Source organism: Bombina bombina, chromosome 2, assembly GCF_027579735.1.
Source record: "Bombina bombina isolate aBomBom1 chromosome 2, aBomBom1.pri, whole genome shotgun sequence".
Lineage (NCBI taxonomy): Eukaryota > Metazoa > Chordata > Amphibia > Anura > Bombinatoridae > Bombina > Bombina bombina.
Window position 1 is genome coordinate 1159361112 of NC_069500.1, and position 13302 is coordinate 1159374413.

Sequence of the window (13302 nt, forward strand, 5' to 3'; positions counted from 1 at the left end):
CGCCATGTAGAGATTTGCATAAGTGGGAGCCACATTCGAACCCATGGCTGTACCTGCAATTTGCAAAAAATACTCATTTTCAAATTTAAAATAATTCTTCTCAAGACAATGTGTTAACATTTCACAAAGGAACTCTATGGGTGGACCATTGTACAAATCGTTGCCCGTCACCATGGACCTGACAGCCTCCACACTCTCATGATGAGGTATAACAGTGTAAAGGCTGTCCACGTCCATGGTGACAAGCACATCATCAACATCTAAACCAACATATTCCTTGAGGACACAAATCATCTCTGGGGAATCCTTTAAGTAAGATTCAGTATGTTTCACAACCTGCTGGAGGTGCGAGTCGATGTATATGGCCAAACTGGACAGAATAGAGCCCCTGGCAGACACAATCGGTCTGCCAGGTGGATTAGGTAAGGTTTTGTGCACCTTTGGCAGCAAGTAGAGCACAGGAACCTTTGGATAATCCGTAATAAGAAATGACTGCTCCTGTTCACTAAGTATGCCTGCCTCAAAGCCCTCCTGTAGAAATCTGTCAATGACCCTTTTATAGGTTGATGTAGGGTTACCAGATAAGAGATAGCCAAACGTACAAGAAATTAACTGTCTAAGTGCCTCTTTCCTGTATTCTGTATAGTCTAAAATGACAACTGATCCCCCCTTATCCGCAGGGCGGATAATGATGGATGTGTCATTTTTCAGATCCATAAGTGCTTGGGCCTCAGCTTTACTCAAGTTAGAATATGTCTTTTTTTGGGGTATTTGTTTGATATCATGGCTAAGAGCTCGTGTATATACTCTGATAGAATTATGTGTATTTGCAGGTTCAAAAGTAGATTTTTTCTTGAATGGAGTGGGGACATAAGTATCATTTCTAAAATGATCTCTTAATTTCAGCTGTCTTTGTCATTTATGTATATCCACCAGCATATCAAAAGAATCAGTTTTGGGGGTCGGTATGAATGATAGCCCCCGATTTAACAGGGATGTTTCCGCTTCATTCAAATGTCTGCTGCTAAGATTAAATATAATATCTACTTTTTCTTTGCTAATTGTTTTTTTGTGCCCCCCCCCTTCTGATTTTTCTTCCCTCACTTCTCTTTTTGTATTGGGAATGGTTAGTGGTTTCGCTGCTGAGCGTGTCCCCACTTCTAAAAAAGTAGAATTGGAGTGTTCGCTGTATATATATATATATATATATATATATATATATATATATATATATATATATATATATATATATACATGCATATACACACACACATACATAAATGTATAAAATATAGACAATTCATCCAATTAGATGCTGCACTGCCTGCTCCATAGGTTCAAGCTAACTCTTTACCCTACTACTCTATGATCTAAAGCTAAGGAGCATCTTTGTCTTTGCTGGGGCACTACAGCTGATGTGTGAACCTCTCCTTCAGCAGATGACTAACGGAGTAACTAAATACTATGTAGATATGGCTGGTTTTTACTAGAGAATGAGCTACAGTGTATTAGTTGCTAAAAGATCAACACCAAAAGACTATCATAGTAGGAGAAAGCAAAGGCAATGAGATGGCTTGTGTGCTCATTATATTGACATTTATTTTGCAGTAAGCCAAATGGAAAATGAAATAAAATGTATGCTTCTTCCATCTAAGTGATCTAAAGTCAATGGTTCCAGGTGTTTATTTGCTCTGTAATAAATGATAAGATGACTTACTTCAAACAGGCAAACAATAATGCAGCTCTGCGGCTACTCAGCTTTTGCTCATACTCCTCTGGTGGTCTAGCACTGAACATTAATGAAGGGTTTCATTCTGGTCCTATAAAAAACAAAAACAAGCATGTTTAATTATCAGAACAGTTCAACATATTAACTGGGTCTGCAATAAGACACGAACTTAAAGTGATGGTAAACCTGAGAGTATAACAAATGCTAGGATTTACCATGATTAAAATAAACATGAGTTTCGCTCATCGTTTTGTAAAAAACAAAAACAGCGTTACACTCACCCTAGCTGTTAGGAAAGCATATTGCTAATACAGTGCCTCCAGCCGCCCATGGCACATCACTCTTCTCCAATGAGGTGATGTTTAGACCTCTAGCCATGGTAGGATGTCAGCTGACACACAAGGCTATTGGTCTAGAGGTGGAAACGTCACCTCATTGAAGAAAGTGCTGTGCTGTGGGTTGCCAGAAGCGCTGTGTTAGCGATATGCTTTCCTAACAGCTAGGGTGAGTGTAACTCTGTTTTTTACAAAAAAAATTAGATAAATTCATGTTTACATTTAGTGATGGTAAATCTTAGCGTTTGTTACACGCTTGGGTTTACCATCACTTTAAGAATTATTTACAGAATAATAATTCACATTTTAAAAAACAAAATGAAGTATAAAGCATTTTATATCAACTACAAGTTATTTTGGAAAATAAATAAAAACTAATCTCAGCTAGGAACATCTTAAAATTTTCTAAACTTTAGTTAAAAAAAAAAAACCCAAAAAAACACACTTAAAAAAACAAGTATATATAGATTGTCTCATATTTGCATTAAAGGGACAGTGTAAACCAATTTTAAATTTAACTGAATGTAATAGACACTACTAATGAAGAATAATATGCAGATGCAAAATCCAGTATAAAACCTTTTAAAAAAACTTACTTAGAAGCTCCCAATATAGCACTGTTGATGAGGTTAGTCTGGAAAACCCACTGAAAGGGGCTGATAGCAGAACCTTCCCCCCTCCCCTGCATATGAAAAGACCCATTATACAAACAGAAGCAGTCTGGAATCTGTGTACATCAGCATACATTTTAAACTTTGGTGCTTGGTTAGGAGTCTGAAAATCAGCACAATGTTATTTAAAAATAAGCAAAACTATACATTTTTTACAACACCCCCCTAGGTGGGCTATATAAATGGCTCATCTACAAAAAAAAATAATGCAAAGAAAAATCTAGTGTACAATGTTCCTTTAAGCCAGCAGGACCTGCAAACTAACAATACATCTAACATGTTGGTGCAAACTGGGTGTCTCGCAAAAAATGAAAAATTAGATAATTAACATCTTTGTATGGGACACTAGATACTCGTCATTAGGAGGGCTGTGGTACAAAAAGTTATTTCTAGGCTATTATTGTACAGACACCATAATAATATCTTGTATAAATAAACGGAAATAGAGCAGTGTTCTTTCCAGGACCATTATAAAGGGCACACCACCCAACTAATTTGACTGACCACCCACTAAAATTTAAGCCAGTATTTAAAAGGGACAGTCAACATCAGAATTGTTGTTGTTTAAAAAGGTAGATAATCCCTTTATTACCCATTCCCTAGTTTTGCACAACCAACACAGGTATATTAATACACTTTTTACCTTTGTAATTACCTTGTATCCAAGCCTCTGCAAACTGCCCCCTTATTTCAGTTCTTTTGACAAACTTGCATTTTAGCCAATCAGTTCTCACTCCTACATACGTGAGCTCAATGTTTTCTATATGAAACACATGAACTAATGCCCTCTAGTGGTGAAACACTGTCAAAATACTGTCAGATTAGAGGCGGCCTTCAATGTCTAAGAAATTAGCATATGAACCTCCTAGGTTTAGCTTTCAATTAAGAATACCAAGAGAACAAAGCAAAATTGGTGATAAAAGTAAATTGGAAAGTTGTTTAAAATTACATGACCTATTTAAATCATGAAAGTTTTTTTTGGACTTGACTGTCCCTTTAAGCTAAAATTAGCAGATATTAAAACATTTTCAATGTTAATTGTACAAAATATCTATTAAATGCATTTATGTTAAAGGGATCTGAAACACAATTATTTTATTTTGCGGTTCAGACAGAGAATACAATAATAAAAAAAAAGTTTCCAATTTACTTCTATTATAAAATTTGCGTAGTTTATGGGATATTCTTTGTTGAAGAGATACCTAGGTAGGCATCTGGAACACTGCATGGCAGGAAATAGTGCTGTACTTTTGCAATTGTTGTTTAAAAATGCATGCTCTATCTGAATCATGAAAGTTTTATTTTGACGTTACTGTCCATTTAAGGTTCAGTATGGCAGACTCTACTACACGAGTTTTGACACAAGACTAGGATTTTAAAGATTTCACATACTACATGGAGTGCAGAATTATTAGGCAAGTTGTATTTTTGAGGATTAATTTTATTATTGAACAACCACCATGTTCTCAATGAACCCAAAAAACTCATTAATATCAAAGCTGAATAGTTTTGGAAGTAGTTTTTAGTTTGTTTTTAGTTATAGCTATTTTAGGGGGATATCTGTGTGTGCAGGTGACTATTACTGTGCATAATTATTAGGCAACTTAACAAAAAACAAATATATACCCATTTCAATTATTTATTTTTACCAGTGAAACCAATATAACATCTCAACATTCACAAATATACATTTCTGACATTCAAAAACAAAACAAAAACAAATCAGTGACCAATATAGCCACCTTTCTTTGCAAGGACACTCAAAAGCCTGCCATCCATGGATTCTGTAAGTGTTTTGATCTGTTCACCATCAACATTGCGTGCAGAAGCAACCACAGCCTCCCAGACACTGTTCAGAGAGGTGTACTCTTTTCCCTCCTTGTAAATCTCACATTTGATGATGGACCACAGGTTCTCAATGGGGTTCAGATCAGGTGAACAAGGAGGACATGTCATTAGATTTTCTTCTTTTATACCCTTTCTTGCCAGCCACGCTGTGGAGTACTTGGACGCGTGTGATGGAGCATTGTCCTGCATGAAAAATCATGTTTTTCTTGAAGGATGCAGACTTCTTCCTGTACCACTGCTTGAAGAAGGTGTCTTCCAGAAACTTGCAGTAGGTCTGGGAGTTGAGCTTGACTCCATCCTCAACCCGAAAAGGCCCCACAAGCTCATCTTTGATAATACCAGCCCAAACCAGTACTCCACCTCCACCTTGCTGGCGTCTGAGTCGGACTGGAGCTCTCTGCCCTTTACCAATCCAGCCACGGGCCCATCCATCTGGCCCATCAAGACTCACTCTCATTTCATCAGTCCATAAAACCTTAGAAAAATCAGTCTTGAGATATTTCTTGGCCCAGTCTTGACGTTTCAGCTTGTGTGTCTTGTTCAGTGGTGGTCGTCTTTCAGCCTTTCTTACCTTGGCCATGTCTCTGAGTATTGCACACCTTGTGCTTTTGGGCACTCCAGTGATGTTGCAGCTCTGAAATATGGCCAAACTGGTGGCAAGTGGCATCTTGGCAGCTGCACGCTTGACTTTTCTCAGTTCATGGGCAGTTATTTTGCGCCTTGGTTTTTCCACACGCTTCTTGCGACCCTGTTGACTATTTTGAATGAAACGCTTGATTGTTCCATGATCACGCTTCAGAAGCTTTGCAATTTTAAGAGTGCTGCATCCCTCTGCAAGATATCTCACTATTTTTGACTTTTCTGAGACTGTCAAGTCCTTCTTTTGACCCATTTTGCCAAAGGAAAGGAAGTTGCCTAATAATTATGCACACCTGATATAGGGTTTTGATGTCATTAGACCACACCCCTTCTCATTACAGAGATGCACATCACCTAATATGCTTAATTGGTAGTAGGCTTTCGAGCCTATACAGCTTGGAGTAAGACAACATGCATAAAGAGGATGATGTGGTCAAAATACTCATTTGCCTAATAATTCTGCACTCCCTGTATTTCAGAAGCTGCATTTGCAGATCCAGAGTCTTTGCAGGGCAGGCTCACGCATGTGAACCTGCAACCTCAGTTTAAGAAGCAGTGGTTATAATACTGCTGCATCCTAACCTCTCTGCCATCTCAGACGTGGCGGATTAAAACTACAGTGGATGGATAAAACCAAGGGGATTGACAGCCCTGCTCTTGCGCAATTGGTTGCATTAGACCAGAGGTCAGCATTGCACAAGAGCTTTTCTACAATCTTCTGGTATTTAGGGCTAGTTACAAAACTTTTTTATATGTTTCATAGCATTTTCCTGCACAAGTGCACGGCACAATCCTCTATCTTCCCAATTCCCCCCTTTATTTATGATAAAAATGCCCTGCATTAATATAGCCTCAATTTGAAAATATCATTGTATATGTTATCCTCTTTTCAATGTCAAAAAAATGAATCCATCCACCTAATGACAAACAATTAATTCTGTCTTTGCTTAGAAATATTTCTAGAAAAGTAATTCTTGTTTCATAAATAAATAGAGCTTTTATACAAAACATAAATTATGCTTACCAGATAATTTCCTTTCCTTCTGTATGAGGAGAGTCCATGGCTTCATTCATTAGTTGTGGGAATACAGAACCCGGCCACCAGGAGGAGGCAAAGACACCCCAGCCAAAGGCTCAAATACCTCCCCCACTGCCCTCATTCCCCAGTCATTCTGCCGAGGGAACAAGGAACAGTAGGAGAAATATCAGGGTATACAAAAGGTGCCAGACGAATAACAAATTTAGGTCCGCATAATTTATGTTTTCCTTCTTAATATGAGGAGAGTCCACGGTTTCATTTGTTACTTGTGGGAAACATATACCCAAGCTTTAGAGGACACTGAATGAAAATGGGAGGGAAGAGAGAGGCGGACCCTATTCTGAGGGCACCAATGCCTGCAAAACATTTCTCCCAAAAGCTGCTTCAGCCGAAGCAAAACCATCAAATTTGTAAAATTTTTAAAAAAAAGGTATGCAAGGAGGAACAGGTAGCCGCCCTACAAATCTGCTCCATAGAGGCCTCATTCTTGAAGGCCCAAGACAAAGCCACAGATCTAGTTGAATGAGCCATAATCCTCTGAGGAGGTTTATGTCCCGCTGTTTCATATGCTCAGCGAATAATGCTCCTCAACCAAAAAGAAAAGGAAGTTGAAGAAGCCTTCTGCCCTCCACACTTCCCAGAATAGACAACAAACAAGGACGAAGTCTGTCTCAAATCCTTCGTAGCCTGAAGATAGAATTTCAAGGTCCAAACCACATCCAAATTATGAAATAATCGTTCCTTCGAAGGAGGATTAGGACACAAGGAAAGAACACTAATCTCCTGATTGATGTTGTGATCAGACATAACCTTGGGGAGAAAACCCACCCCGGTACGAAGAACAGCCTTATCAGCATGAAAAACTAGGTAAGAAGGCTCACATTGTAAGGCCGCCATCTCAGAGACTCTGCAAGCCAAAGCAATAGCCAGTATAAAAAGAGCATTCCAAGACAGTAATTTAATGCCAAGCAAATGCATAGGCTCAAAGGGAGCCCTCTGCAAAACTTTAAGAACTAGATTTAAGCTCCAAGGAGGAGCGGTAGGTCTAAACACAGGCCTGATTCTAGACAGAGCCTGAACAAAAGACTGTACATCAGGAAGCTCAGCGAGTCGCTTGTGCAATAACACAGATAGAGCCGAAATCTGTCCATTTAAAAGGCACTAGCGGCAAGTCCCTTCTCCAAACCATCTTGGAGAAAGGAAAGAACCCTGGGCACCTTGACCTTATGCCAGGGGAATCCACACTTCACACCAGAATATATATGTCCTCCACACCTTATTATAGATGCGACGGATGGCCAGCTTTCTAGCTTGAATGAGAGTATCAATCACTCTCTCCAAAAAACCTCTCTTGGCTAGGACTAAGAGTTCAATCTCCAGGCAGTCAGCCTCAGAGAATCTAGATTCTGATGAACAAAAAGGACCCTGTTCCAGCAGATCTCTGCGACAAGGTAACTTCCATGGAGGAGATGAGGACATCCCCACCAGGTCCACGAACCACATCCTTCGCGGCCACGATGGAGCAATTAGAATAGCCGAAGCTTGCTCCTGCTTGATGCGGGCCACTACATGAGGGAGAAGTGGTAACGGTGGAAAAATAAACTAGGTTGAACCTCCAAAGCACTGCTAATGCATCTATCAGCTCTGCCTGGTAATCCCTAGACTGCCACCTGTATCTGGGTAGCGTGGTATTGAGTCGGGACGCCATGAGATCTCTCTCCGGCGTCCCCCATCTGTTACAAATTTCCGCAAACACCTCGGGATGGAGAGACCATTCCCCCGGATGAAACAATTGTCTGCTGAGAAAAAACGCTTCCCAGTTGTCCACACCCAGAATGATGTGGATCGCTGACAGCGCGCAGTTGTGGGCCTCCGCCCATTCCAGAATCAAGATAATTCCCTCATTGCTAAGGAGCTACTTATTCCCCCCTGGTGGATGATGTAAGGCACCGAGGTTATGTTGTCTGATTGGAACCTGATAAACTGGGACGAACCCAGAAGAGGCCAAACCTTTCAAAATGTTGATTGTCAGGAGAGATTCCTCTTGAGTCCACAGGCCCTGTGCTCCCTGGCACCCCAAACAGCTCCCCATCCTTATAGACTTGCGTCCGTAGTCACAATCTCCCAGGATGGTCTCAAGAAGGATGTCCCTTGGGACAGGTGATCTGGACAGAGCCACCAAGAGAGCGGTTCTCTCGACCTGCTGTCCAGAGAAATCTTCTGTGACAGATCCGAGTGGTCGCCGTTCCATTGCCTCAGCATGCACAGCTGAAGAGGTCTGAGATGGAACCTGGCGAATGGGATGATATCTATGCAGGACACCATGAGCCCAATAACCTCCATACACCGGGCCACAGAGGGCCTTAAGTGGATCTGAAGGGCAAGACAATTGGAAGTCATTTTCTAATGTCTCTGGTCTGTAAGAAATATCCTCATGGATATGGAATCTATTATCATACTCAGGAATGCCACCCTGGTACTGGGAACCAGAGAACCCTTTTATAAGTTTATCTTCCATCCATGAGATCGAAGAAGAAGTAGAAGAGCTCTTGAATGGTCTTCTGCCAGCCAACAGGATGGAGCCTGGACCAGGAAGTCGTCCAAGTATGGCGCTACTGCAATACCTCTGGATCTCGCCACCGCAAGCAGAGCCCCCAGAACTTTCATAAAAACTCTTGGGGCAGTAGCTAGACCAAATGAAAGAGCAACAAACTGGAAGTACTTGTCCAGAAAAGCGAATCTTAAGAACTTGAAATGATCCTTGTGTATTGGCACATAAAAAAGGTAAGCATCCTTCAAGTCTATTGTAGTCATGAACTGTCCCTCTTGAACTAAGGACAGAATGGACCTTATCGTCGCCATATTGAACGATGGGACTGACAGGAACGTGTTTAAGCACTTTAGGTCCAGAATCGTGCGAAACGTTCCCTCCTTCTTTTGGACCACAAAAAGGTTTGAGTAGTACCCCAAACCTCTCTCCGCTAGAGGTACCGGCACAATTACTCCCAAGGAGGGGAGAACCCTCAAGCACCCTAGAAAATATTCTCATTTTTCTGGTCTTGAAGACAGGTTTGATAAGAGGAATCTGCCCCTGGGAGGATGAGATTTGAAACCTATCCTGTAACCCTGAGTGATGACCTCCAGAACCCAAGTGTCTTGCACGTCCCCCAGCCAAGCCGCCACAAAGAGAGATAGTCTGCCCCAACACGATCCAGCAACGGATCGGGGGCCGCCTCTTCATGCCGATTTTGTTTTCAGCAGGCTTCTTGTTCTGCTTGGATTTATTCCAAGATTGAGACGGTTTCCAAGTTCCCTTGGACTGTTCAGGCTTCGCGGAGGGCTGCTGGTGTTGAGATTTATCTGAACGAAAGGGACGAAAATTAGGACCCTGTCCTTTAGGTTTATTCTTCTTATCCTGCGGTAGAAAGGCACCTTTGCCCCCAGTGACCGTGGATATGATTGAGTCCAGGCCTGGACCGAAAAGAATCTTCCCCTTAAATGGAAGGGAAAGTAATCTAGATTTTGAAGTCATGTCCGCAGACCAAGACTTCAGCCACAGCACCCTACGGGCTAGAACAGAAAATCCTGATGTCTTGGCATTAAGGCGAATAATCTGCATATTTGCATCACATAAAAGAATTAGCTACCCTCAAGGCCTTAATTTTTTCCTGGATCTCATCGAGGGGAGTTTCCACCTCGATCACCTCTGAGAGTCACACCAATAAGTAGCGGCTCCAGCCACCGTAGCAACCGCCGTTGCAGGTTGAAACAAATACCCTGTGTGCTGAAACATCTTTCTTAACAGAGCTTCTAGCTTCTTATCCATGGGCTCCTTAAACGACGAACTATCCTCAAGCGTGATAGTTGTGCGCTTAGCAAGCATGGCGATAGCTCCATCCACATTAGGGACAGAACCCCACAACTCCAATTGAGAGTATGGAACCGGGAACAATTTCTTAAAGGAAGAAGGGGAAAAAGAAGATCCAAGTCTCTCCCATTCATTCTTAATATTATTTGCCATCTTTACGGGAACCGGGAAATTCTGTGGCACCACCCTGCCCTCATAAACCTTATCAAGCTTAGGAATAGAAGGTTCCTCTGGTAATTTAGGTTCTAGAACCTCTAACGTAGCCAACACTTCCTTTAACAGAAAGCGTAAGTGCTCAATCCTAAATCTAAAGTCTCGTTCCTCTGCAGCCGGAGGTTTAGAGGCAGCAGATTCCAACCCAGAAAGAGCATCCTCTGAAGTATCAGGCATCCTCATCAGCGGATAATCTAGTATCAGATAAATCCAACAAGTTGGTAGATGACCCCTGGGAAGGATAGCAATATTTGACCTTTCGCTTGCGCTTAGCAGGGAGAGGTAAAGTACTGAAGGCCACAGACACTGCCGTTTGTAGCTGTTCAGTAAAGTCTGGCTGTAAGAGGGCCCCTCCCGAAGGAGGATTAGCAGTGCAATGGGAAGCTGCATGTGTAGTAGGAGATGACTGTAGGGAACGCACCTCACGGGACGGAGTTCCCTGAGAGGTGGACAGCTCAGTGGTACTATACATCTTGGGATTCTTAGATATAAGTACTTTATCAAGGCATGGGGAACATAATTGAGCAGGCGGGTATACCGTAGCCTCCTCACAATAAAAACAGGTATTAGATTTAGGTTAAGAGAGAGTACCCTCCAACGTATCAGAGTCCTCCATAGCTTGCGCTTTTAAGTTGGACTATAGAAAAAGATAAATGGCACATTTATACTCCCAATGGCTGCGGCCCTCACCAGCTCCTATGACCCAAGCCCCACAGAGAAACCGCTTTGTCTCCTGTAAACCGCATGGTCAGGAAAGAGGAAATCAATGAGACCACACCTGGTCACGTGGTGTGCCATGCAGGACCGCCCCTGCTCCTGGAAAAAGCGCGCCAAACCTAGCAGGCCACACAAATATCCAAAACAAAAGTAAAACCTGAATGTTCCAACATCTCTGCCTGAGCCTCATCTCACACATGTCGCAGCAAAAAAAAAAAAATATATATAAATCAAATTATGTGTAAATTCCCCCTGTTCAATAATCCCCTTCCGGAGATATTAACCATTGATTCCATACAGAAAAAAAGGAGTCACACTGTGACCCTGTCTTCTTGCGTTATCATATGAGTATAAAATGAAACGATCTTACCGGAATCACCGCCGTGGAACAGACACACAGCCTGTCAAGTTTAACAGTCTTGTAGTATCGCACCTGACATGGACTTGAGTGATAGAAGGCGGCAGTGAAACTCGCCAACACCAATTGCTTAGGAGCTGTTAATACGAGTCTGGATGGTTTCGCATAAAGACTCTCCCTGCATCTCCAGACCCTAACATTCGTCAATGCTCTCACTGAGAGGCTGACAAGACAACTCAAAACTCCAGTCTCATACCGAAGGGTTCTACCCCCCATAAGAGACTACTCCGTATCTTCCGACAGTTCTCTGCCATCCTCCTGTGACGAAAGGCAAAGAATGACTGGGGGATGAGGCGAGTGGAGGAGGTATTTGAGCCTTTGGCTAGGGTGTATTTGCCTCCTCCTGGTGGCCGGGTTCTGTATTCCCACAAGTAATTAATGAAGCCGTGGACTCTCCTCATATTAAGAAGGAAATTATATTTTCAGGATTGAAACTATTAATAGAACATTACAAAAGTGCATCAGATGACTTGCAAACAAAATCTATTTTTCAGGTCCTATGTAAAACACATTTTGACGTCTTGGCCTAGGCAAAGCACATTTGTAAACTCAGTATAGATACATTTACAGCTAAATACAATATTTAAGTGAATCTCTATAAAAGCATTTTTATTCATTTAAATCAAACCGGTTTTGTTAGCATTTTTTTCCAATAACTATGATTATTCATGAATGAACTATGTATATAAAAACAGATTTAAATGTAACAGTATTTTATAGACTATAAAAAACAGGAAATCCAGACTACAGCAAAATGTAAATATATTTAACTTTTGTTAAAGGAGAAAAAACACACAACAGTAATCCCTGTAAGATTAAGCTTTCTTTATAGCACTGACTGGGATGACACATAAATCATTATGAACTAACCCTCCTGCTGTTTAAGCCTCATTACTAAATTGCAGTTGTAATTTAATCACATTGGCCTTGCAGAAAATAGACCAATTTTACACAGGGCTTTAATGTAAATAATGCTATAACTGGAATAAAATAATATTTTTTTCTGATATTCTGCATGAACTCAAAATAATGTTTGTTTTTAGTAATATTGATAAAAACTACAAACATAAAAAATGTAAAGTGTATCGCCAGAAAATGGAAACGCAAAAAAAAGAAGCATTCAGCTAAGAATTAACATATCAGCTTTCTCCATGGGATGGTAGCCTCTAGGACCAGGTTAGTTCTTTATAAAAGCACACATTTATCCGTTTCCATTTGAGCATCTTGCTTTTTCTGATCAAAAGCTTGTCTATGGGAAAATATGAATGACGTTAAAAAGCAATATAAAAATACTTAAATAAATAAAATATCTATATACTCTTTTCTCCTTTAACAAAGAAAGAAAGAATAATCCTGGGCTACCACTATATTGCCTGCTAGCACGGACGCTGAAGGCATCCAGCTTCTGCATGTCTACACTCTGGGTGCAGAGAAATGAGCTACACCAGATGCTGTAGCTGTCCTCAGATGCGCTCTAGAAATTGCCATGCTGCTATTTGCCTAAGGATAAGTGGGAGCATAGAATAAGTTGAGTTGGTCAATGGATCTTTTATCCCAGTCCATAAAGTGTCAACATCTGCATGGGAACCCACTGCACTCCATTAAACTGCTGTGTCCCTGTAGTATCAATATCTGCATGGGAACCTATTGCACTCCATTAAACTTCTGTGTTGTCCTGTAGTCTGTAGTATCAATATCTGCATGGGAACCCACTGCACTCCATTAAACTGCTGTGTCCCTGTAGTATCAATATCTGCATGGGAACCTATTGCACTCCATTAAACTTCTGTGTTGTCCTGTAGTCTGTAGTATCAATATCTGCATG

The 13302-nt window shown here is 41.1% G+C and overlaps 1 protein-coding gene across 3 annotated transcripts in view; it reads right to left on the reverse strand.

Annotated features, from left to right (window-relative positions):
- Positions 1-13302, reverse strand: part of FBXO8 (F-box protein 8) — a 318169-nt gene that overhangs the window by 287366 nt on the left and 17501 nt on the right. For all 3 annotated transcript variants that reach the window (XM_053703835.1, XM_053703833.1, XM_053703834.1), the window contains exon 2: positions 1718-1820. The gene's annotated coding sequence lies outside the window, so the exon portion shown is untranslated. The remainder of the gene's footprint in view (positions 1-1717; positions 1821-13302) is intronic.